The sequence below is a fragment of the Cajanus cajan genome, chromosome 9 (assembly GCF_000230855.2).
Source record: "Cajanus cajan strain Asha chromosome 9, NIPB_CcT2T_4, whole genome shotgun sequence".
Taxonomy (NCBI): domain Eukaryota; kingdom Viridiplantae; phylum Streptophyta; class Magnoliopsida; order Fabales; family Fabaceae; genus Cajanus; species Cajanus cajan.
This window is the reverse complement of record NC_138525.1, coordinates 42,206,170-42,230,578: the sequence shown is the minus strand read 5'-3', so window position 1 is coordinate 42,230,578 and position 24,409 is coordinate 42,206,170.

The following is a 24,409-nucleotide window of genomic DNA, read 5'->3' as shown; positions in this document are numbered from 1 at the left end:
ATAATTCCAGCCCCAAGAGGTATGGCATGTGGAGGATCTTCTTCATGCTCCTCCTCCTCTCCCTCATGATGGGACCCATGGTCGCTGTGATGAGATCCATGAATGTTATGGTGACGCATGAGTTCCAACATTTGCGCCATCTGCTCTTTGAGCTGTGAAAGCTCGGTCGTGAGCTTCTTGTTTTGTTCCTCTAGCGCTTCCATTTTCTTGATTTTCTTTGCGCGTGTGAGGACAGAGAGATGACCAGCCACTTTCTAAAATGAATGTTTATTCTAATTAGCTTATTTATGAATACGCTCTTGACATGAGCTTGATAACCTTTCATCTTTGAGGCGCTGCCTTTTTAAGATGAAAGTTTATCACCCTCCCTAGACTATTATCTCTCCACAACGGAGAATCTCAATAGTCACGGGTCTCTTTCACTCACATCGAGAGGGTATTAGTGAACCTATAAATGATGATGAGGATGCATGAGGTATTATTGATAATGATGCCTATGCTCCTTACTTTTATTATATTTTCACACATTGGTTTTTCCTCTCATGTCATGACATTTTCATGCATGGGGATTATTCTTAGACCTTATCACGAGGTTATTTATTAATGCACAAACAATTGCACATAAGCATTTACACAAACAATTCACTCATCCACGAACAGTCACGAGCGAATCACGAGGTAGGGGTCTCCTGCAGAAAAGTGCATATTCAAGGAGGATCTAACTGTTCTCACTTGGTCAAAGGCCCCCAAGGTGCCCCCATTATAGGGACCCAATTCCTCTCGTCGTAGGTCGATGGAAAGCTCCAACGCATCGTCGGACTCAAGTTCATGGTTATCACCTTGAGTGATGTTTTCCGACAACGGTCTACGGGCACCTATAGACCCATTCGACAACCGGCCGTACTAACATCCACTCCCTATGGTTAATCACTCATGCCCCCGGGTATAGAGGGAACTGTTGTGTGCAAAGGTTTGTGTGCAGTTTTTATTTCAAACAATTGCGTAAATTTAAAAATACAACAGTTATTAAAGCCAAATAGATAAACATGTTATCATACAAGTGAGGGGTAATAAAGTAATTTTTAACTATTATTTGTTAAAAATAATCTGTCACTAAATGGGACTGACTCTCGAGGCTTCCCCAGTGGAGTCGCCATCTGTCGCCACCGGCCCAAACGGGCCTCGGCGGTCGCGAAGACGGTCGAGCTCGCTTATTATTTTAGTTTTGAAAATGTATTGGATTATTAGAACGACTTGTTCTCAAACTGAGACCTTGTCGATCTTATCCAATTTATTTATTAAAATGTCTCACCAATCCATATTAATCCCAAGCGGGACCCTCCATGGATTAGTGGTTTTCGTAAAAGGAGGGTTCGTGGAGTCGCCACCAATGTTTTACTCAAAACATTGGAAAAAGGGATAAGGCAATTGATTTTATAAATCAACTTTGGCCATTACAACCAGAGTTGGGTAAGGGAGTCGGTTACGCGTGGGGAAGGTGTTAGCACCCCACAGCGCCCCTTTCGGGTTCCCTATGACAGATTATTTTCTAAAATAACAGCGTAAAATTACTAAATTACCCCTATTTATTCTAAGCAATTATAAATTAACTATCTACATGATGACAGTTTAAATATGCACACAGAAAGCAGTAAAAGGAAGGATTTAAGAAGAAACCTCTTGAAGCGTGCTTTATATATTGAGTAAAACTGGGAAGCTTTTTGGCGTTCCCTCGCTCTACAAGCTCGCTCGCTCCTTCCTAAAAACTTTTAACTATGGAAATCCGGGGGATTTCCCTTCGACTAGGTTCGATCCTCAAGCAAAATGGCTCGGGGCTCAAGAACTTTGTCGGATCAACTCTCCGAGTGATTTCTAGGGCAGAACACTGCTCAAAAACCCCAGAATACTCAAGGAGAGGGTTAAAACTATCTGAAAAAGTGTGGAATGACGTCCAATTGACGTCATATTTATAGGGAATAGGCGCAATACGGCCTACAGAAGCAATACGGCCGTATTGAAATTTTTGAACTTCAATACGGCCGTATTGAGTTCAATACGGCCGTATTGAAATTCAGAAATTTCAATACGGCCGTATTGAGTTCAATACGGCTGTATTGAAGCTTCAATACGGCCATATTGATTTTAGTACGGCCGTATTGAAGTTTCAGAAACTTCAATACGCCGTATTGAGTTCACTGCGGCCGTATTGAAGCTTCAATACGGCCGTATTAAGTTCAGTACGGCCGTATTGGGCTTCATTCCCTCCACTTCCTTATTTTGAGCTATTCTAAGACCTCTAGACCTACAGAGAACCCTCCTAGGGCCTTCCAGGAGTCCTTCTGGCTGATCTTCCTTCAGTCTTCGAGAGTCTTCAAGCTTTATTTCCGACCCGGACAATTTTAGGGGTCTACAATTCCAATTCCATTAGAAAGATAACATCCAAGGCTACCACTTTCCTGAAGACTAACAAAAATTCTAATTTTGTCAGTATAGCACTTGTACTGTCACAAGAAAACATCTTCTACACCAGACAACAATAGTGTATCAACATCTAAAACCACAAAAATACCTCAATCCTTCCAAACTTACTCCTTTCCACCTGAAATTCATATCAAAGTTTCCCACTACAAATCTAAACCAAATAACTCACCTATTCAGTACAAAAGGCTTAGAAAATAAAATTTTCATGCAACCATCAAACTCTAAAAATCATCAACACTTCAATCTCTCCTTAAGAATACCAAAACTCCAATTCTCAACATACCTCATCTTTGGATTCAATTGCTACAACTATAGCTTTCAAAAATTTCACCAATCATAAATTCTTAATACACTTTAAAATAAATCAATGTCTTACCCAAATCTAAGGCCTCAATAGTTCCCACAATATTAACAACATATTTCGTCTACCACTACTCGCACATATGCTTGCAACACAAGCGATATTACTCAACCACCACTTCTTACGTAAGTATCAAACAATTAAACAATCATAAGAATGAAGAAGAAAGGTCATAATGGTATTAGCTGACACTATCATGACTATCATTCCTCTAATAAAAAAAAATAACTTAACAATATCAAACTTTACAATATCAACACAAGGAGAACATCATCATCATCATTATCAAAGCAAAACATCATCAAAGCAAAGCATCACCAAAGTATACAACAAACAAAACAATGTCAGAGTACACAACAGAATCTTGATAAGTCATGGCCGATTAGATCGACCTGCTCTGATACCACTAAATGTGACACCCTCTACCCCATTATTAATATACAACAAATGTAACAATAAAATATTCCTTTTCTTCTTTTTGGGTAAATAAAATCTTTCATAGTTGACAAATATTTCAAATATAACAAGGTAGAAGATTCACATTCGTAACTCATAAATCATAACTCCAGTGTAAAAATTATAAAAGAAAAGAAGTTAAGATTTTCAATACAATTTAGTGTAAAACAAGAAATCATATATATACTGTAGACCCCTAAAATTGTCCGGGTCGGAAATAAGACTCGAAGACTCTCAAAGATCAAAGGAAAGTCAGCCAGAAGGACTCCCAGAAGACCATAAGATGACTATCTGTAGGTTTAGAGGTCTTAGAGTACCTAAAAATAAGGAAGTGGGAGGTTTGGAGCTCAATACGGTCTCCTTAGAGTTCAGTACGGCCGTACTGCACATTTTGTACTACAATACGGCCGTACTGAAACCAATACGGCCGTATTGAAGTTTCTGTATTTCAATACGGCCGTACTGAATTCAATACGGCCGTATTGAAGTACAAAAACTCAATACGGGCCGTATTGAACCCAGGGGCCGTACTGCGCCTCATCCCTATAAATAGGACGTCATTTGGACGTCATTCCACACTTTTCCACACAGTTTTGACTCTCTCCTTGAGTATTCTGGGGTTTTTGAGCAGTGTTCTGCCCTAGAAATCGCTCTGAGAGTCAATCCGACGAAGTTCTTGAGTCACGAGCCATTTGCTTGAGTCTCGAACTTAGTCGAAGGGAAATCTTTTGGATTTCCATAGTAAAAATTATTTTTTAGGAAGGAGCGAGCGAGCTTGTAGAGGGAGGGAGCGCCAAAAAGCCTCCTAAACTTCATTGATATATAAAAAGCACGCTTCAAGAGGTTTCTTCTCTAAAAATCCCTTCTTTTACCGCTTTCTGATTGTTGCATATTTAAATTCGTCATCATGTAGATATTTAATATATAATCGCTTATAATAAATAGGGGTAAATTAGTAATTTTACACTGTTATTTATGAAATAATCCATCATAGGGAACCCGAAAGGGGCGTTGTGGGGTGCTAACACCTTCCCCGCACGTAACCGACTCCCTTACCCAACTCTGGTTGTAATGGCCAAAGTTGATTTATAAAAATCAATTGCCTTAAATCTTTTTCCAATGTTTTGAGTAAAACATTGGTGGCGACTCCAAGAACCCTAATTTTTGCAAAAACCACTAATCCATAGAGGGTCCCGCTTGGGATTAATATGGATTGGTGAATCATTTAATAAAATTGGTAGCTCGACAAGGTCTCAGTTTGAGAATAAGTCGTTCTATCAATCCACCATGTCGCCACCGGCCCAAACGGGCCTCGGCGGTCGCGAAGACGGTCGAGCTCGCTTTTATTTTAGTTTTGAAAATGTATTGGATTATTAGAACGACTTGTTCTCAAACTGAGACCTTGTCGATCTTATCCAATTTATTTATTAAATGTCTCACCAATCCATGTTAATCCCAAGCGGGACCCTCCACGGATTAGTGGTTTTCGTAGTAAAAGGAAGGGTTCGTGGAGTCGCCACCAATGTTTTACTCAAAACATTGGAAAAAGGGATAAGGCAATTGATTTTATAAATCAACTTTGGCCATTACAACCAGAGTTGGGTAAGGGAGTCGGTTACGCGTGGGGAAGGTGTTAGCACCCCACAGCGCCCCTTTCGGGTTCCCTATGACAGATTATTTCTAAAATAACAGTGTAAAATTACTAAATTACCCCTATTTATTCTAAGCAATTATAAATTAACTATCTACATGATGACAGTTTAAATATGCACACAGAAAGCAGTAAAAGGAAGGACTTTAAGAAGAAACCTTTGAAGCGTGCTTTCTATATATATTTCGTAAAACTGGGAAGCTTTTTGGCGTTCCCTCGCTCTACAAGCCCGCTCGCTCCCTTCCTAAAAAATTTTAACTATGGAAATCCGGAGGATTTCCCTTCGACTAGGTTCGATCCTCAAGCAAAATGGCTCGGGGCTCAAGAACTTCGTCGGATCAACTCTCCGAGTGATTTCTAGGGCAGAACACTGCTCAAAAACCCCAGAATACTCAAGGAGAGGGTTGAAACTATGTGTGAAAGTGTGGAATGACGTCCAATTGACGTCATATTTATAGGGAATAGGCGCAATACGGGCTACAGAATCAATACGGCCGTATTGAAATTTTTGAACTTCAATACGGTCGTATTGAAGTTCAATACGGCCGTATTGAAATTCAGAAATTTCAATGCGCCCGTATTGAGTTCACTGCGGTTGTATTGAAGCTTCAATACGGCCGTATTGATTTCAGTACGGCCGTATTGAAGTTTCAGAAACTTTAATACGCCGTATTGAGTTCACTGCGGCCGTGTTGAAGCTTCAATACGGCCGTATTAAGTTTAGTACGGCCGTATTGGGCTTCATTCCCTCCACTTCCTTATTTTAAGCTACTCTAAGACCTCTAAACCTACAGATAGCCATCCTATGGTCTTCTAGGAGTCCTTCTGGCTGACTTTCCTTCGATCTTTGAGGGTCTTCGAGTTTTATTTCCGACCCGGACAATTTTAGGGGTCTACACACCACTTTTCAAAACATTAAAAAGAGTCCGACCATCGTCGCGAACGCCAAGGTCCGTTTCGGCGGGTGGCGACAGATGGCGACTCTGCTGGGGAAGTCTCGAGAGTCAGTCCCATTTAGTGATGGATTCTTTTCAAAAATAATAGTTTAAAATTACTTTATTACCCCTTACTTGTATGATAACATGGTTTATCTATTTGGCTTTAAATAACTGTTGTATGTTTAAATTCTCGCAATTGTTTGAAATACAAACTGCACACGAACCTTTGCACACAACAGTTCCCTCTATACCCGGGGGCATGAGTGGTAAGCCATAGGGAGTGGATGTTAGTACGGCCGGTTGTCGAATGGGTCTATAGGTGCCTGTAGACCGTTGTCGAAAAGCATCACTCAAGGTGATAACCATGAACTCAAGTCCGACAGTGCGTTGGAACTTTCCATCGACTTACGACGAGAGGAATTGGGTCCCTATAATGGGGCACCTTGGGGGCCTCAGACCAGTGAGAACAGTTAGAACCTCCTTGAATATGCACTTTTCTGCAGGATACCCCTACCTCGTGATTCGCTCGTGACTGTTCGTGGATGAGTGAATTGTTTGTGCATTGATTATGTGAAATTGTTTGAGCATACATTGCATTTCTTTAAACATACAACATTCCTATTCTTTTAAAAATAAGAATAAATAGGAATAAGAATCTTCCATTATACGGTGTTAACATCTACCTTCATCACATTCATATAGGTAGTTTCCCTTTTCACCCAAAAAATACAAAAAAAATACCCAAATGAAAAATAAAGAAAAATATTATTTATCCAAACCAAGCAATATCATGCATCATCTTAGGAACATCCTGAAAACATGATAATGCTTAGTTAAATAAACACTATGCATGCATATTCAACATCACCATCTCATATCATGCATTTTATTGTAGATTATGGAGGGATCTAGGGGAATACAAGGGCAATTGAAGAAAGTGGACTTCTTATTGTACCGTGCCGAGAGGTTGGATCACCTCTGTTCCTTGATGCCGCGAGAGGCTCGTTTGGAGTTCAAAAAATCTTATGGACGAGTCCTCGACTTGATGAAGATTTGTGTGGATCCAGCTTTTCTGAGAGCATTGGTCCATTTTTGGAGTCTCGATCTGCATTGTTTCGAGTTCCCTCAGTTTGACTTAGTTCCTACTCTCGAGGAGTACGAGCTCATGCTTCGATGGCCCAAATCAGCCGGGGTCTATATCTTTCATGGCAATCATGTGGCCGTGGAGAGGGTCGCAACTCAAGTCAAAATGCCATCACGTTTATCTGCATTAGTGGGGAACGGCAGTATCAAGGGTTGGAAGCTCGCAATGATTGAAGACCACCTCTCTTCCTTGGCTGGTGAGGGAGATTGGTTAGCTTTCAACAAAACTTTAGCGTTAGCCGTGTTTGGGACGATCTTATTCCCCTTTCACGCTAACACAGTGGACCATGCTGCTATGGACGCCTTCTTCGCTTGGGACGTACACATGAAGAGTCCCGTGCCTACCATTCTTGCCGACACCTTGCTTTCTGTCAACCTATCTCAACAGAAGCAAGGGAAGACTATCCGATGCTGCACCTCCTTGTTGTATGTGTGGGGCATCTGTCGCCACCGGCCCGAAACGGGCTTTCGGCGTTCGCGAATGATGGTTGGACTCTTTTATTTGTTTAAAAATATGGATTGCTAGAATGACTTATTCTCAAACTGAGACCTCGTCAAACGAGCAATTTTATTAAAAGACTCACCAATCCATGTTAATCCCAAGCGGGACCCTCCATGGATTAGTGGTTTTCATAAAAGGAAGGGTTCATGGAGTCGCCACCAATGTTTTACTCAAAACATTGGAAAAAGAGGTTTTAAGGCAATCGATTCAAAAATCGACTTCGGCCATTACAACCAGAGTCGGGTAAGGGAGTCGGTTACGCGTGGGGAAGGTCTTAGCACCCCACAGCGCCCCTTTCGGGTTCCCTATGACAGATTATTTTAAAAATAATAGTGCAAAATTACTAAATTACCCCTATTTATTATAAGCGATTGTAAATTAAATATCTACATGATGATAGATTTAAATATACACACAGAAAGCAGTAAAAGGAAGGACTTAAGAAGAAACCTTTGAAGCGTGCTTTTATATTCAAGTAAAACTGGGAAGCTTTTTGGCGTTCCCTCGCTCTACAAGCCCGCTCGCTCCCTCCTATAAAATTTTAACTATGGAAATCCGGAGGATTTCCCTTCGACTAGGTTCGAATCAACAAGCTAAATGCTCGGAATTCCAGAACTTCGTCGGATCGACTCCCAGAGAGATTTCTAGGGCAGAACACTGCTCAAAAACCCCAGAATACTCAAGGAGGGAGTCAAAACTCAGTGTAAAAGTGTCCAATGACGTCCCATTAACGTCATATTTATAGGGAAGAGGCTCAATACGGTTTATGAGGGTCAATACGGTCAACATTGAAATTTTGAACTAATACGGCCGTATTGAATTCAATACGGCCGTATTGAAGTTCAAAAAACCTCAATACGGCCGTATTGAAGTTCAGTGCGGCCGTATTGAAGTTCAGTGCAGCCGTATTGAATTCAATGCAGCCGTATTGAAGTCCAGCAACTTCAATACGGCCGTATTGAGTTCAGTGCGGCCGTATTGAAGTTCAAAATGTTCAATACGGCCGTACTGAACCTCTGGGAGGCCGTATTGGGCTTCTTTCCTCCCACTTTTCTTATTTTAGCTATCCTAAGACCTCTAGACCTATAGAGAACCCTCCTTGGGCCTTCTGGAAGTCCTTCTGGCTGATCTTCCTTCAGTCTTCGAGAGTCTTCAAGCTTTATTTCCGACCCGGACAATTTTAGGGGTCTACAGCTGCCCCCCCTTTACTTAGTCGGACGGCCTTTTGGTGTACCGGCTGACAAGTAAAGGAGTTGACCCAATTGTCCGGGTGATGTGCCAACCTTCTGACTTGTAGTGTCTTCCGGTGGAAAATTGTTGAGTAGCCTCTCCAGGTTTTGTGCATACCTCGGTGCTCTGGACAACCTCGGTAGCTAAGTTTACCCTCTCCAGGGTCAACTTCACTCGACGCCCGAGCTGGAAGTTGAACACCAACGTGCCTCTGACGACGCTGATGGTTGAGTACTGTCTCTCCAGACCTTGAGTACCGTCTCTCCAGACTTTGAGTACTGTCTCTCCAGACTTTGAGTACCGTCTCTCCAGACTTTGATTGAGTACCGTCTCTCCAGACCTTGTTTGAGTACCGTCTCTCCAGACCTTGTTTGAGTACCGTCTCTCCAGACTTTGTTTGAGTACCGTCTCTCCAGACCTTGTTTGAGTACCGTCTCTCCAGACCTTGTTTGAGTACCGTCTCTCCAGACCTTGTTTGAGTACCGTCTCTCCAGACTTTGTTTGAGTACCGTCTCTCCAGACTTTGTTTGGTCTCTGACGACCTAGGCAACTGAGTTTGCCCTCTCCAGGGTCTGCGTCCGTGTCTTCTGATCACTTCGGCAATGCGAGTTTACCCTCTCCAGGGATTTGTGATGATTTTGTCTCCACAGTCCACGATGCTGCTTCGACGATTGTTTTTTGATTTTTGTGCCACTGAGGGCTGGATAACGCAGGGATCCGTCTAGGGGATGTGCAGTCATTCATAGGTTCTTGTGCCCCAACTTGCATTTGCATAGTTGGTACCCATGGGGAATTTCTGACTCCTTGGGGTGTAGACACAGATGCTCTTCTTGAATTGAGCGATGCCTTATGTTTGGCTGACGTCCTTTGACGTTGGTGGAGTATCCCGATTATCCTTATTCGGGTGTCTCTCTTTGATTTTCTGATTTTGTAGCCTCTATGTAGGCTATTATCCACTGGGGGTTCTGGATGTTGATTTTGATTTTGTCTCCACAGTCCACGATGCTGCTTTGACGATTGTTTTTGATTTTGATGCCACTGAGGGCTGGATAATGCAGGGATCCGTCTAGGGGATGTGCAGTCATTCATAGGTTTTTGTGCCCCAACTTGCATTGCTTAGTTGGTACCCATGGAGAATTTCTGACTCCTTGAGGTGTAGACACAGATGCTCTCTCTCTGAGTTGAGCGATGCCTTATGTTTGGCTGTCGTCCTTTCGACGTTGTGGAGTGTCCCGGTTATCCTTATTCGGGTATCTCTTTTGTTTTTTCTGGTTTTGTCGCCTCTGTGTAGGCTGTTATCCGCTGGGGGATTTTGTCATTGATTGTGATTAGCCTCTTCTGTTAGGCAGATCATCTTGATGTTCAATGATTGGCTAAGAGCCGGATTCCACTTGGGGAATGATTATTGATCTTTTTGATCTTTTCCTTTTTGTAGGAATGCCTCTTGAGTAGGCGACTGGGGATTTGGGGATCTTATGTATCCCAGAGTATTATTTAGGAAGCCTCTACAGGCTTAGACTCACTCAACGCCTGAGTTGGAGAGCTATCTTCCACTGAGGAAGTTTTAAGTCCTTTGACTAGATATACTGCTTGGGCGATCGTGCTTCCATTGGGAATTTTGTCGATCTTGCTTTGATAGCTCTCGCTGGGGATTTGTTCCGTGAGCTTGAGTTGGGGTTTCTCTGGGGAGTATTATTTCTGCGAGCCTCTCCAGGCTCAATTATTCTGATGAGAGTATTATTTCGGCAAGCCTCTCCAGGCTCAATTATTCTGTATGAGTATTATTTCGGCAAGCCTCTCCGGGCTCAATTATTTTGGGAGAGTATTATTTCGGCAAGCCTCTCCAGGCTCAATTATTCTGTGGGAGTATTATTTCGGCAAGCCTCTCCAGGCTCAATTATTTTGCTCATTTATTCTGTATGAGTATTATTTCGGCAAGCCTCTCTAGGCTCAATTATTCTGTACGAGTATTATTTCGGCAAGCCTCTCCAGGCTCAATTATTCTGAAAAAGTATTATTTCGGCAAGCCTCTCCAGGCTCAGTTATTCTGAGAGAGTATTGTTTCGGCAAGCCTCTCCAGGCTCAATTATTCTGAAGGAGTATTATTTCGGCAAGCCTCTCCAGGCTCAATTATTCTGATGAGGGAGTATTATTTCGGCGAGCCTCTCCAGGCTCAATTTATTCTGAGAGAGTATTATTTCAGCAAGCCTCTCCAGGCTCAATTATTCTGTATGATGAATTGTTTTTTTGTTCTGCCCGAGAATGCGTGCTGAGACGTCTTTTGGAGAGTATTATTTTGGCAAGCCTCTCCAGGCTCATTTATTCTGTATAATTTGTTGGATTTTTGGTATTTTGCCTTTTTGTTGATTTTGGCTTTTTCTGTGTTTTTGCCTTTTTTGTTGATTTTGGCTTTTTCTGTGTTTTTGCCTTTTTTGTTGATTTTGGCTTTTTCTGTGTTTTTGCCTTTTTTGTTGATTTCGGCTTTTTCTATACAGAAATGTCTCTGAGGAGTATTATTTTGGCAAGCCTCTTCAGGCTCAGTTATTCTGAGAGAGTATTATTTCGGCGAGCCTCTCCAGGCTCAATTATTTTGTAGGAGTTATTCTGAAGGAGTATTATTTCGGCAAGCCTCTTCAGGCTTAGTTATTCTGAAGGAGTATTATTTCGGCAAGCCTCTCCAGGCTCAATTATTCTGTATGGTGAGAGAGTATTGTTTCTGCAAGCCTCTCCAGGCTTAATTATTCTGAGGAAGTATTTTTTCAGCAAGCCTCTCTAGGCTCAATTATTCTGTACAAACTGAGGAGTATTGTTTGTATCCTTGCCTTTTTTCGTTTTCGGCTTTTGTTGACTGCTGTCATACACAAGCAATTTTCTATTTTTTTCTATTTTTATGCAATTGCCTCATGATAAGGTCTTTGAATGTGTGCGTGATGCACAAAATGCAAGTTTAATTATTTTATTAATTTGTTGTTTTTTAGAAAAAATGAATGGCTCCCCCTATCCTCTTCTTCTTGGAGGAATTTTGTCATCGACGTGAGGGAGGATTTCTGTTATTGCCAATACGGCCGTTATTCATTTCAGTATGCCCGTATTGTATTGAAAATTTGTTCATAACCCTAATTTTGGTACGGGCGTACTGAACATGATACGGGCGTATTATTTTTCTGAAGTTTATATTTTTTTGTTTTTTTCAATAAACAGAGAATAAGTGATCTTCCATTACACCTATCATCTGTATGCATGTATGCAGTATGATGCACCTAATTCTATTTGATTCACTTTTCAAAAGAATTAACCGATGCGTTTCTGTGTTTGGATTTTTGCCATTCCTCTAGACGGGCTGTGTGCTGCCGATTTCTGTAACCGAGGAATGATGCATGTTATATTGAGATTTGGTGTCATCAACCAAATGATTTTCCTTTCCTTTTAGAAGATGTGTCAACCCTCCTATTGACTACTATATCTCCATGTTTCCACTAGATTATTCAAAAATCGTTTGGGACAAGAGAGAAAAGAAGGAAAGGATATTTTTTTCGAAAGTTTATGTTTTAGAGGGGATTTATTTTTGTTTTGAAAAATTGTTTTTGTAAGAATGGCTGGCCAAGGTAGGCTTATTGTGTTTAGCTTTGTTTGATTAAACACTTATGAATTTAAGCACGTCTTGGTTATTAACATTTGTGATTTGACAACTTGGATAGCTTTTCTTGAGCCCCTTTGTTGAATTCAGTTGGAGGTACCATCATGGATTTATTCTGTTTTTCGATTGCCCTAACTTTTGCCTAAAACACCCATTTGTGGAGTTTTAGCGGGCTTTTGTTTTTGTTCATTATTTTGTAACCCTAATTTTTGCCCAGGTCACCCTTTTGTGGGATTCCTAGCGGGTCTTTTGCTCTTATTTTTGCGCAGTCCCCTTTTTTGGGTTTCCTGCCGAGCTTCTTTTATTTTTAGGATTTTTGTCCTGAATGGATTTCTTTTTATCCATGACGGCACTTATTGAGGCCAAGGAAAGGTGCTCCAAGTTGTCGTGCACACTTCCACATAAAAAAGATGCGGGTTTATTTTTATTAAGACGATTTTAACCTCACTTATGTTCATTCAAACCGGGTTAAATAATGTGGTTTAGAATTTTTATTGCAAGCAAGAAAAGAAGCAATAAGAAATAATGAAGAATGATTTTATTATAATCATAGTGGAAACATGTGCCCTATCGAGGCTCGGGGGTCGGGCTGTCCCCGAGGAGTAATCTCTAATAGTCATCAGGTTTACACATCCCTATCGGAAGGAGAAAAACACTTGATGACGACAGCAGGCCTTGATATTTGTGAACCAGCCTTCCTAAAGATCTGGCTTAAAGAACGTCGAGAAGGATCTTGATTCCTCTTCGTTCTTTGATCTTTAATGGGGTTGTATCCTAACCCTTGTTTCCCCAGATTATCCTTGATAATGGGTAGCTCCGGGATTCCTTGGGAGTCCTTGCCTAATCCTTGTCCTGGCAAGTATCCGTTCTTAGTGAGCACATGGGCTACCTTCTTTATTTCTCGGGGAAACGTCTCAACATTGGCGATTTCCAATGCTTGGAAGGCGGTTTCTAAAGCTTCCTCCGCTGCATCCACGTAAGGTATGGTGGATGGTTTGCTGATGAGTATGTCATCTTCAGCTTGTACAGTCACCAGTTTGTCACCCACTATGAACTTGACTTTCTGGTGGAGCGTAGAGGGTACAGCTTTTGCATCATGAATCCAAGGTCGGCCGAGGAGACAGCTGTATGCGGGAGTAATGTCCATCACTTGGAATTCGACATTAAAGATAGTGGGTCCAATTTGGATTGGAAGATTGATCTCTCCCACCACTTCTCTTTTAGAACCATCGAAGGCTCGAACGATCATGTTGCTCGGGCGCATTTGGACTCCCTTGATTGCCACTTGCTCGAGCGTTCTTTTTGGCATCACATTCAAGGAAGATCCATTATCTACCAAGACTTTTGCGATGTGATACTCCTTGCACTTTACAGAGATGTGCAAGGGCTTGTTGTGATTTGGTCCCTCGGCGGGGATCTCTTCATCGGTGAAAGTGAGGTGATCATTAGCCGTGATGTGACTAACAATCCCCTCAAACTTGTCTTGGGAGATAGTGTGCGACACATATGCCTCGTTCAAGACTTTCGACAGAGCTTGCCGATGCGGTTCGGAGCTTAGGATCAACGACAACAGCGTAATCTTTGCTGGCGTCCTATGAAGTTGATCCACGATGGAGTACTCGCTCTGTCGGATAAACTTTAACAGCTCGTCTGTCTCCTCCTCGGATTCTTTTTCCTCGGTTTTCTTTTCTTCTTTTTCTTTATTCTTGGGGGCTTTATCATGAAGATCTTCGGGAGTGTAGATCCTGCCACTCCTAGTCATGCCCCCAAGTCCAGCGATGTTGGAAATATCGCTGTCGGCTGAAGAATGGATGTCGTATATCCATGGCACAACCTTATTTGATTCGTAGGGGAAAGGTCTTGGAGCAGTGATCCTTAATGGTGTTGGACCTTCCCCTTTATTCGTCTTGATTACCAACAACGGAGTTGATGTGCGCTCGCTTGGCACGGTTGTTGGCTTACACCTAATAACAAATGGCGTGCGATCCATCTTGAACATACGCATCGATTATTTCTTTCTTTTTATTAATGTTTATTAATGATTTATTGGGAGGGATGTATGAAATGCAAACCTAGATCCCTCCATGATCTTTGATAAGAATGCATGATATGAGATGATGACGATGAATATGCATGCATTGTGTTTATTCAACTAAGCATTATCATGTTTTTAGGATGTCCCTAAGATGATGCATGATATTGCTTAGTTTGGATAAATGACCCTTTTTTCTTTTTTGGGTATTTTTTATTTTATATATTTTGTATTTTTTGGGTGAAAAGGGAAACTACCTATATGAATGTGATGAAGGTAGATGTTAACACCATGCAATGGAAGATTCTTATTCCTATTTATTCTTATTTTAAAAAGGAATAGGAATGTTGTATGTTTAAAGAAATGCAATGTATGCTCAAACAATTTCACATAATCAATGCACAAACAATTCACTCATCCACGAACAGTCACGAGCGAATCACGAGGTAGGGGTATCCTGCAGAAAAGTGCATATTCAAGGTGGATCTAACTGTTCTCACCGGTCTGAGGCCCCCAAGGTGCCCCCATTATAGGGACCCAATTCCTCTCGTCGTAAGTCGATGGAAAGCTCCAACGCACTGTCGGACTCGAGTTCATGGTTATCACCTTGAGTGATGCTTTCCGACAACGGTCTACGGGCACCTATAGACCCATTCGACAACCGGCCGTACTAACATCCACTCCCTATGGCTTACCACTCATGCCCCCGGGTATAGAGGGAACTGTTGTGTGCAAAGGTTTGTGTGCAATTTATATTTCAAACAATTGCGGAAAATTAAACATACAACAATTATTAAAGCCAAATAGATAAACATGTTATCATACAAGCAAGGGGTAATAAAGTAATTTTAACTATTATTTGTTAAAAATAATCTGTCACTAAATGGGACTGACTCTCGAGGCTTCCCCAGTGGAGTCGCCATCTGTCGCCACCGGCCCGAAACGGGCTTTCGGCGTTCGCGAAGGATGGTTGGACTCTTTTATTTGTTTAAAAATATGGATTGCTAGAATGACTTATTCTCAAACTGAGACCTCGTCAAACGAGCAATTTTATTAAAAGACTCACCAATCCATGTTAATCCCAAGCGGGACCCTCCATGGATTAGTGGTTTTCATAAAAGGAAGGGTTCATGGAGTCGCCACCAATGTTTTACTCAAAACATTGGAAAAAGAGGTTTTAAGGCAATCGATTCAAAAATCGACTTCGGCCATTACAACCAGAGTCGGGTAAGGGAGTCGGTTACGCGTGGGGAAGGTGTTAGCACCCCACAGCGCCCCTTTCGGGTTCCCTATGACAGATTATTTTAAAAATAATAGTGCAAAATTACTAAATTACCCCTATTTATTATAAGCGATTGTAAATTAAATATCTACATGATGATAGATTTAAATATACACACAGAAAGCAGTAAAAGGAAGGACTTAAGAAGAAACCTTTGAAGCGTGCTTTTATATTCAAGTAAAACTGGGAAGCTTTTTGGCGTTCCCTCGCTCTACAAGCCCGCTCGCTCCCTCCTATAAAATTTTAACTATGGAAATCCGGAGGATTTCCCTTCGACTAGGTTCGAATCTCCAAGCTAAATGCTCGGAATTCCAGAACTTCGTCGGATCGACTCCTAGAGAGATTTCTAGGGCAGAACACTGCTCAAAAACCCCAGAATACTCAAGGAGGGAGTCAAAACTCAGTGTAAAAGTGTTCAATGACGTCCCATTGACGTCATATTTATAGGGAAGAGGCTCAATACGGTTTATGAGGGTCAATACGGTCAACATTGAAATTTTGAACTAATACGGCCGTATTGAATTCAATACGGCCGTATTGAAGTTCAAAAAACCTCAATACGGCCGTATTGAAGTTCAGTGCGGCCGTATTGAAGTTCAGTGCAGCCGTATTGAATTCAATGCAGCCGTATTGAAGTCCAGCAACTTCAATACGGCCGTATTGAGTTCAGTGCGGCCGTATTGAAGTTCAAAATGTTCAATACGGCCGTACTGAACCTCTGGGAGGCCGTATTGGGCTTCTTTCCTCCCACTTTTCTTATTTTAGCTATCCTAAGACCTCTAGACCTATAGAGAACCCTCCTTGGGCCTTCTGGAAGTCCTTCTGGCTGATCTTCCTTCAGTCTTCGAGAGTCTTCAAGCTTTATTTCCGACCCGGACAATTTTAGGGGTCTACAGCATCACACACTTCTATGCCTCTAGTCACATGGGGACCTTGCCCGATCCGTTGAGGAGTTTTTCGAAGATCCCCGTACGTCGCCGATATGCTTCCGAGTGTAAGGAAGAGATGGAACAGTGGAGTATTGAGCACTTCACGTGGGTTTGTCCTTGGTTCCGTCCAAGTAATGTATTGACAAGATGCAGCAGTTATCCAAGCATACCATTGATGGGCCTCAGAGGTTGCATAGCCTACTCACCTAGATTGGTTATGAGACAACTAATGAGGACTCAAATTATTCCTACTAAAGAGGAGCTTGGAGGGTTGTGTTTCTCCTTTGATTCCGAGCATCAGAAGGATATGCACGCTGTCATTAGAGCGTGGGAGAAACCAATCTATGAGGGAGATCGAGAGCTTGGAAAGCCTCGGGTATCCGCCTCCACCGACTACGAGATATGGAGGAGCGAGAGGGGGGTGTCTCAACCATCCACCTCTTGCGCAACCGCAACTACAAGGAGGATAATGCAAGAACAAGTCGACGCCTTGACCAAGAAGCTGGAAATTATGGGAGCTCAAATGAGAGTTCTTGAAGAGAAAAATGAAGAATCCAATTTCGTCATCGATGGTCTACAAAGGCAATGCAAGAAGTGATGAGGTTTCACTTGGAAATCCTCAAGAATTCCCTCAATGCTCCTCGGTTCCTTGGAAGATTGACAAGGAATGGAAGCTCCAAGAAGCACCAATGTGACTCTAGCTTGCGTCTAGCTAAGTCCGGAAGAAGGAAGGTTTCCCTAACTCTACAAGGAGAGGATCTCAAGTAGGGTAGAGTTTGGGAGAGTGACTTTCGGATAGGCAATTTCTATGGAAAGAAATCTCATCAATATATCATCCAAAAGTATCCTACAATCCGGTCATGAATGAATTTATAATAGAAATTAGGTTAAGGTTTAAGTTGGGTTCACCTAGAGTTAAGTAAAACCATGGTATGGTTAACTTAACTCTAGGCGCCAAAATTTGAATTCTAAATTCAAATTTTGGTGCCAACCGGCCACCCCCTCCATGTGCTCTCATTTGGCATGTAATTAGGAGGCCATTTGAGTTGCATTTCGGATCACACCATGTGCATGTGTTGCACATGGCCGAAATGCACACCAAATGTGCTTTTAATTACATGCTAATGTAGATTCACATGTAACCTAATTAACTCTAAATTCACTTGACCTCTAATGAAATTCCTACACTACAAGGCCGAAAATACAAGGCCGAAAATACAAGGCCCAAAAGAAATACAAGGCACTAAGGCCCAATCCTATTCTAACCCTAATCTAATGGGCTTGGGCTAAAACCCAACAAAATAAAGTAATGGGCCTTTCTTGGGCTTGGGCCCACTCTTCATGCATCCTTCTTGCCATTGCTCTAGTAGTTCCATGGGCCTCCTCCATCATCCCCTCCCTCTTGAAGAGGATTTGTCCTCAAATCCAGAGCATCCTCCTCTAGGGTAGCTAGTCCTGTAAACAAAGATAGATCAGAAACATTGAAACTAGAACTAACACCATACTCAGAAGGGAGATCTAGAACATAGGCATTGTTATTGATTTTCCTAAGGATTTGGAAGGGTCCATCTCCTCTAGGACTAAGCTTTGACTTTCTTTGGGAAGGAAACCTATCCTTCCGAAGGTGTAGCCAAACCCAGTCACCTTCCTTGAAGATAACTTCCTTCCTACCCTTATTATTGTATTTTTGGTATTTTTCTGTTTGGGATTGAATATGATCTCTAACCCTCTCATGTAATTTCTTGACAAACTCAGCCCTAGATGTGCCTTCTTTATGAATAAAGGAAGCAACATCCGGAAGAGGTAATAAATCCAATGGGGTAAGAGGATTAAAGCCATAAACAATCTCAAATGGAGACATGTTAGTGGTCTTGTGAACCACCCTATTGTAGGCAAACTCCACATGAGGAAGATAATCATCCCATGACTTCTTATTGCCTTTGAGGATTGCCCTCAACATAGTTCCTAGAGACCTATTTACTACCTCAGTTTGCCCATCAGTTTGGGGATGACATGTGGTAGAAAATAGTAGTTTAGTTCCAAGCCTTGCCCAAAGAGTTTTCCAAAAATGGCTTAAGAACTTAACATCTCTATCAGAGACTATAGTTTTGGGTAACCCATGTAGTCTCACAATCTCTTGAAAGAATAACTTAGCAATGTTACTTGCATCATCCACTTTGTGGCATGGAATAAAATGTGCCATTTTGCTAAAACGGTCCACAACCACAAATATGGAATCCTTTCCGCGTTGGGTTCGAGGCAAACCAAGGATAAAATCCATGGAAATGTCCACCCAAGGAGAAGAAGATATAGGCAAGGGTGTGTATAGCCCATGAGGTTTAGTAGTAGACTTTGCTTGTAAACAAGCAATGCAACTACTACAAAACCTTTGGACATCTCTCTTCATATGAGGCCAAAAGAATTTCTCTCTCAAAAGAGAAAGAGTCTTCTCAATTCCAAAATGCCCTATGAGCCCACCCTCATGGCTCTCCCTAACCAAAAGTTTTCTAATAGATCCTTGGGGTATACAAAGTTTGTTTTCTTTAAAAAGAAACCCCTCAGAAATATAGTAACCTTGGTAAGGTTTTTGAATACATAAAGAATAAAAGTTAGCAAAATCAAGGTCTTTCGCATACAACTCCTTGATGTCATCAAAACCTAGTATTTGAGAACCTAGGGTGTTCAATAAAACATGTCTCCGAGACAAAGCATCAGCTACTACATTAGTAGAGCCCTTTTTGTATTTGATGACATAAGGAAATTGTTCTAAATACTCAACCCATTTTGCATGCCTCTTATTTAATTTATGTTGACCCTTCAAATATTTAAGTGATTCATGATCACTATGTATGACAAATTCCTTGGTCACAAGATAATGTTCCCAAGTTTGAAGGGCACGAACTAAAGCATATAACTCTTTGTCATAGGTAGGGTAGTTCAAGGCAGCCCCATGAAGTTTTTCACTGAAATAAGCTATTGGGTGGCCACCTTGTAACAACACAGCTCCTATGCCAAGTCCTGAAGCATCACATTCTAGCTCAAAAGTTTTAGAAAAATCAGGCAGAGCTAGAACAGGTGCTTGAGTGAGCTTATGCTTTAGATCTTGGAAAGCTAAGTTATGTTTTTCCTTCCATTCAAAGACCACATCCTTCTTCACCAACTCATTGAGAGGTGAAGCTAATGTAGAGAAGTTAGGAACAAATCTCCTATAAAAGCTTGCCAATCCATGGAAGCTCCTAACTTCACTTACATTAGTAGGAATAGGCCATTCTTGGATGGCTTTGATTTTCTCGGGGTCCACATGAACCCCATTTTTACTCACCACAAAACCCAAAAAAATAACATTATCTACACAAAAAGTGCACTTGTCTACATTGGCGAACAAGTGATTGTCTCTAAGAACAAGAAATACTTGTCTTAGGTGATCCACATGATCACTTAGACTTTGGCTATAGATTAGAATATCATCAAAATAAACAACTACAAACTTACCAATGCAATCCCTAAGGGCATGATTCATCAACCTCATGAATGTGCTAGGTGCATTAGTAAGCCCAAAAGGCATTACTAACCATTCATGTAATCCAAACTTAGTCTTAAAAGCGGTTTTCCACTCATCACCTTCTTTGATTCTAATTTGGTGATATCCACTCTTAAGATCTACCTTGGAAAATATGGATGACCCATGCAATTCATCAAGCATGTCATCAAGCCTAGGAATTGGGTGCCTATATTTTATGGTGATGTTGTTGATGGCTCTACAGTCACAACACATCCTCCATTTTCCATCTTTTTTTGGCACCAAAATGACAGGTACAGCACAAGGACTTAGACTCTTTTGAATCCAGCCCTTCTCCAACAACTCTTGTACTTGCTTCTCTATCTCTTTGGTTTCTTGTGGATTAGTCCTATAAGCTGGTCTATTTGGAAGACTAGCCCCAGGCACAAGATCTATTTGATGTTCTATTCCCCTAAAAGGTGGAAGTCCAACTGGACCTTCTTTGGGAAATATATCATCAAATTCATCTAAAAGATTTTTCACCTCAAGAGGTAGAGTAGTTTCCAAAGAAGATGTGGCAGTGCAAGTTAATGATCCTCTACACATGAGGATATGAGATGATGATTCAAGAAAAAGAGAAGTTTTGTGTAAAGGTTTTGATTGAAAACTCTTTTCTTGAACCATCTCTAGAGAGGGAACATTAATCTCTCTAGAATCCTCTTTTTCGTCAATTTTTAGAAATTTTTTTTTTTTTCAACTTTTTTTTGTTTTCCTTTTTCTTGCTCACGTTTGGCCTTCATTTGTACTTGATCTTCTATCACTTGTGAAGGTGATAAAGGATGAAGCACAAACTTTTTACCCTTATGTGTGAAAGTTATTTTATTAGTTAGGCCATCATGATGAGTTTGTTTATCAAATTGCCATGGCCTACCTAATAAAATATGACAAGCCTCCATAGGAACTACATCACATTTAACTTTATCTTGATAGTTCCCTATAGAAAACTCTACTTCCACTTGTTGGTTGACCACCATATCCCCATCATCATTAAGCCAATGAAGTTGATAAGGTTTTGGGTGGGGTGTGGTAGTCAAACCCAACTTTTCAACCATCCTAGTGCTACAACAATTGCACCAAGATCCACTATCCACTATGAGAGAACAAGCCTAGTTTGAAATGTTACATCTTGTATGAAAGATGTTCTCTCTTTGGGATTGTGTATCACTAGGTTGGTTATTGAGGATCCTTCTCATCATAAGAAGTTCCCCATTATAAGGGTAAGTAACCTCACATGGCTCTTCTTCACTTGCTTCTTCTTCATCCTCACTGGAAGATGAAGAAGTAGTAGCTTCATCTTGGCTACTATAAATATCTTGGCCCCTTAAAATCATAACTTTCTTAGTAGGGCATTGAGAAGCAATGTGGCCTCTCCCAAGACACTTAAAGCATTTTATGTCACTAGTCGTAGTGCTAGTGTGTGAAGTGTTTGTTTTCTTCTCTTTTTCTTTTTCTTTACCTTTGTCTAGGTTTTTAGAGGGAAAAGTATTTTTTTCAAAATCATTTGTTTTGCCCTCCCTCTTGTAGTCAACTTTTGAAAAAGATGATGAGTATGAGCTTTTAGAACCTTTTCGCAAATTTTGTTGTTCAACCTTGATGCAAAGTTGAACCAAATCATTTAAATCCCTATAAGGGAGAAGCTCTACTTTATCTCTTATGTCAAAAGTCAACCCACTTAAAAACCTAGCAATTGTAATATTTTCTTCCTCCCTAATACCAGCCCTCATTAAGTACAACTCCATTGTTTGTCTATACTCTTCCACAGTCATATTTTTTTGATGGAGTTGTTGGAGCTTATTGATAAGCTCCCTAGTATAGTAAGAGGGAATATGTCTCCTCCTCAAGGCACTCCTTAATTCATTCCAATATTGAATTGGAGGATCATTATGGAGACGCCTATCCCTCACTAAAGAAGTCACTAATGCTTATACATTTTTTTTTTAAAATTCAAATACAATCTTCAATTGAATCTCCAAAAATTCTCCACGGAAATGCTTGTCCAGCCACTTCAAATTTCCAGCCACAAGTGTTTGGTGTTTGATAGCCAAATCCGAAAGCCTCCTTGTCCCTTTCCTCCTCCTTTACTTAGTCCTCTTTTGATGACCCTTGTAGAACTAGCTTCTAAGGAGATAAACTAGGTCAAGCATAGGTCACATTTGATTTCCATGATGAATACAAACAACACAAGTATGGAAGAGTTATAGGAAAGAGGATTAGAGTAGAAGAAGTGAATATAGATGACAAAAGACAAGATTAAACTAGGTCAAGGAAGAACATACCTAAGAAAGGTTCTAGAGTAGATGCACAAAACCAAACACTCAAAAAATAGGTGAGCTGAAAATTTCTTTTAATGAATCCAAACAAGTAAAAACCGAGAAGAACAAATTGAGAATTAAACTCCTTAATTTGGCTTTTGCTTTTCAAATTAGGTTTAGCATTTTTTTTTTTTTTAATTTCACTTTTGATTTTGAACTTTCTTTTCCCTTTTTTTTTTTTTAAATCTTAGGAGTTGCCTTTTTCTTTAAAAGAAACTCACAAATTCTCGGTCACACCTTAAATGAAACACCAAAACCGGATTGAAATTGAAATTCAAATGCCACACAAATTAGGTCAAAATGTAAGGAACATGTGACATGCTTTTGATGCTTGGTTGGTTTATGTAGCACTTGCACGGTTTTGGCTCCAATTTTCAAATTCAAATTGCATTCCAAACACAATTTTCCAGCACACACTAATAAAACAAAATCAAACCTCACGGAATTAACATTTTTGTGTAAGACATTTTCAAAAAAATTTTGGAAGCCTAAAATTCTAAGAAAACTACTAATGATCTAGTAGTAGTTTATGAACTCAAAATTGAAACTAAATTTATGAGCTTATACCAAAGAAAAGCAATGGATCTCGGCCAAATCCAGAAAATTGTTTCAAGATGCAAATCAAAAATTAAAAAGGTTCAACAAGCATAGCTAAGATAGATGAACATATAAGAACTACACAAACCTACTAGACATGGATTTAAAAAATAAAAGACTCAAGCATTTAATTGACCGAATAAGATGCAAAGAAGACTCAAACAAAATCAAAAGCTATTAGGCAGAAAATTCCTAATTGAACACAAGAAGAGATTAGCATGATTCATGAAAGCCTATAACATAGGCGCATATGAATCATTCAAGCAATACAAACTAGATCCATCAAAATTTTGAAATAAAACTAGATCTAGGAAAGAATCAACTCAATTGTGACATGAACTCAAAAATTTAACAAGATGACATTCAAGATGAACTCAAGAACAATTTGGAACCACGGATCAAAATTCAAGAAGATGAACTTATCTCTTGAAGACCGAAGCTCTTGATACCACTTGATGAGGTTTCACTTGGAAATCCTCAAGAATTCCCTCAATGCTCCTCGGTTCCTTGGAAGATTGACAAGGAATGGAAGCTCCAAGAAGCACCAATGTGACTCTAGCTTGCGTCTAGCTAAGTCCGGAAGAAGGAAGGTTTCCCTAACTCTACAAGGAGAGGATCTCAAGTAGGGTAGAGTTTGGGAGAGTGACTTTCGGATAGGCAATTTCTATGGAAAGAAATCTCATCAATATATCATCCAAAAGTATCCTACAATCCGGTCATGAATGAATTTATAATAGAAATTAGGTTAAGGTTTAAGTTGGGTTCACCTAGAGTTAAGTAAAACCATGGTATGGTTAACTTAACTCTAGGCGCCAAAATTTGAATTCTAAATTCAAATTTTGGTGCCAACCGGCCACCCCCTCCATGTGCTCTCATTTGGCATGTAATTAGGAGGCCATTTGAGTTGCATTTCGGATCACACCATGTGCATGTGTTGCACATGGCCGAAATGCACACCAAATGTGCTTTTAATTACATGCTAATGTAGATTCACATGTAACCTAATTAACTCTAAATTCACTTGACCTCTAATGAAATTCCTACACTACAAGGCCGAAAATACAAGGCCCAAAAGAAATACAAGGCACTAAGGCCCAATCCTATTCTAACCCTAATCTAATGGGCTTGGGCTAAAACCCAACAAAATAAAGTAATGGGCCTTTCTTGGGCTTGGGCCCACTCTTCATGCATCCTTCTTGCCATTGCTCTAGTAGTTGGGCCCTTAGCCCATGGGCCTCCTCCATCAAGAAGAAAGACCACGAGATAGAGCGGCTCAAGGATGAGTGTGCTAACCTCAAT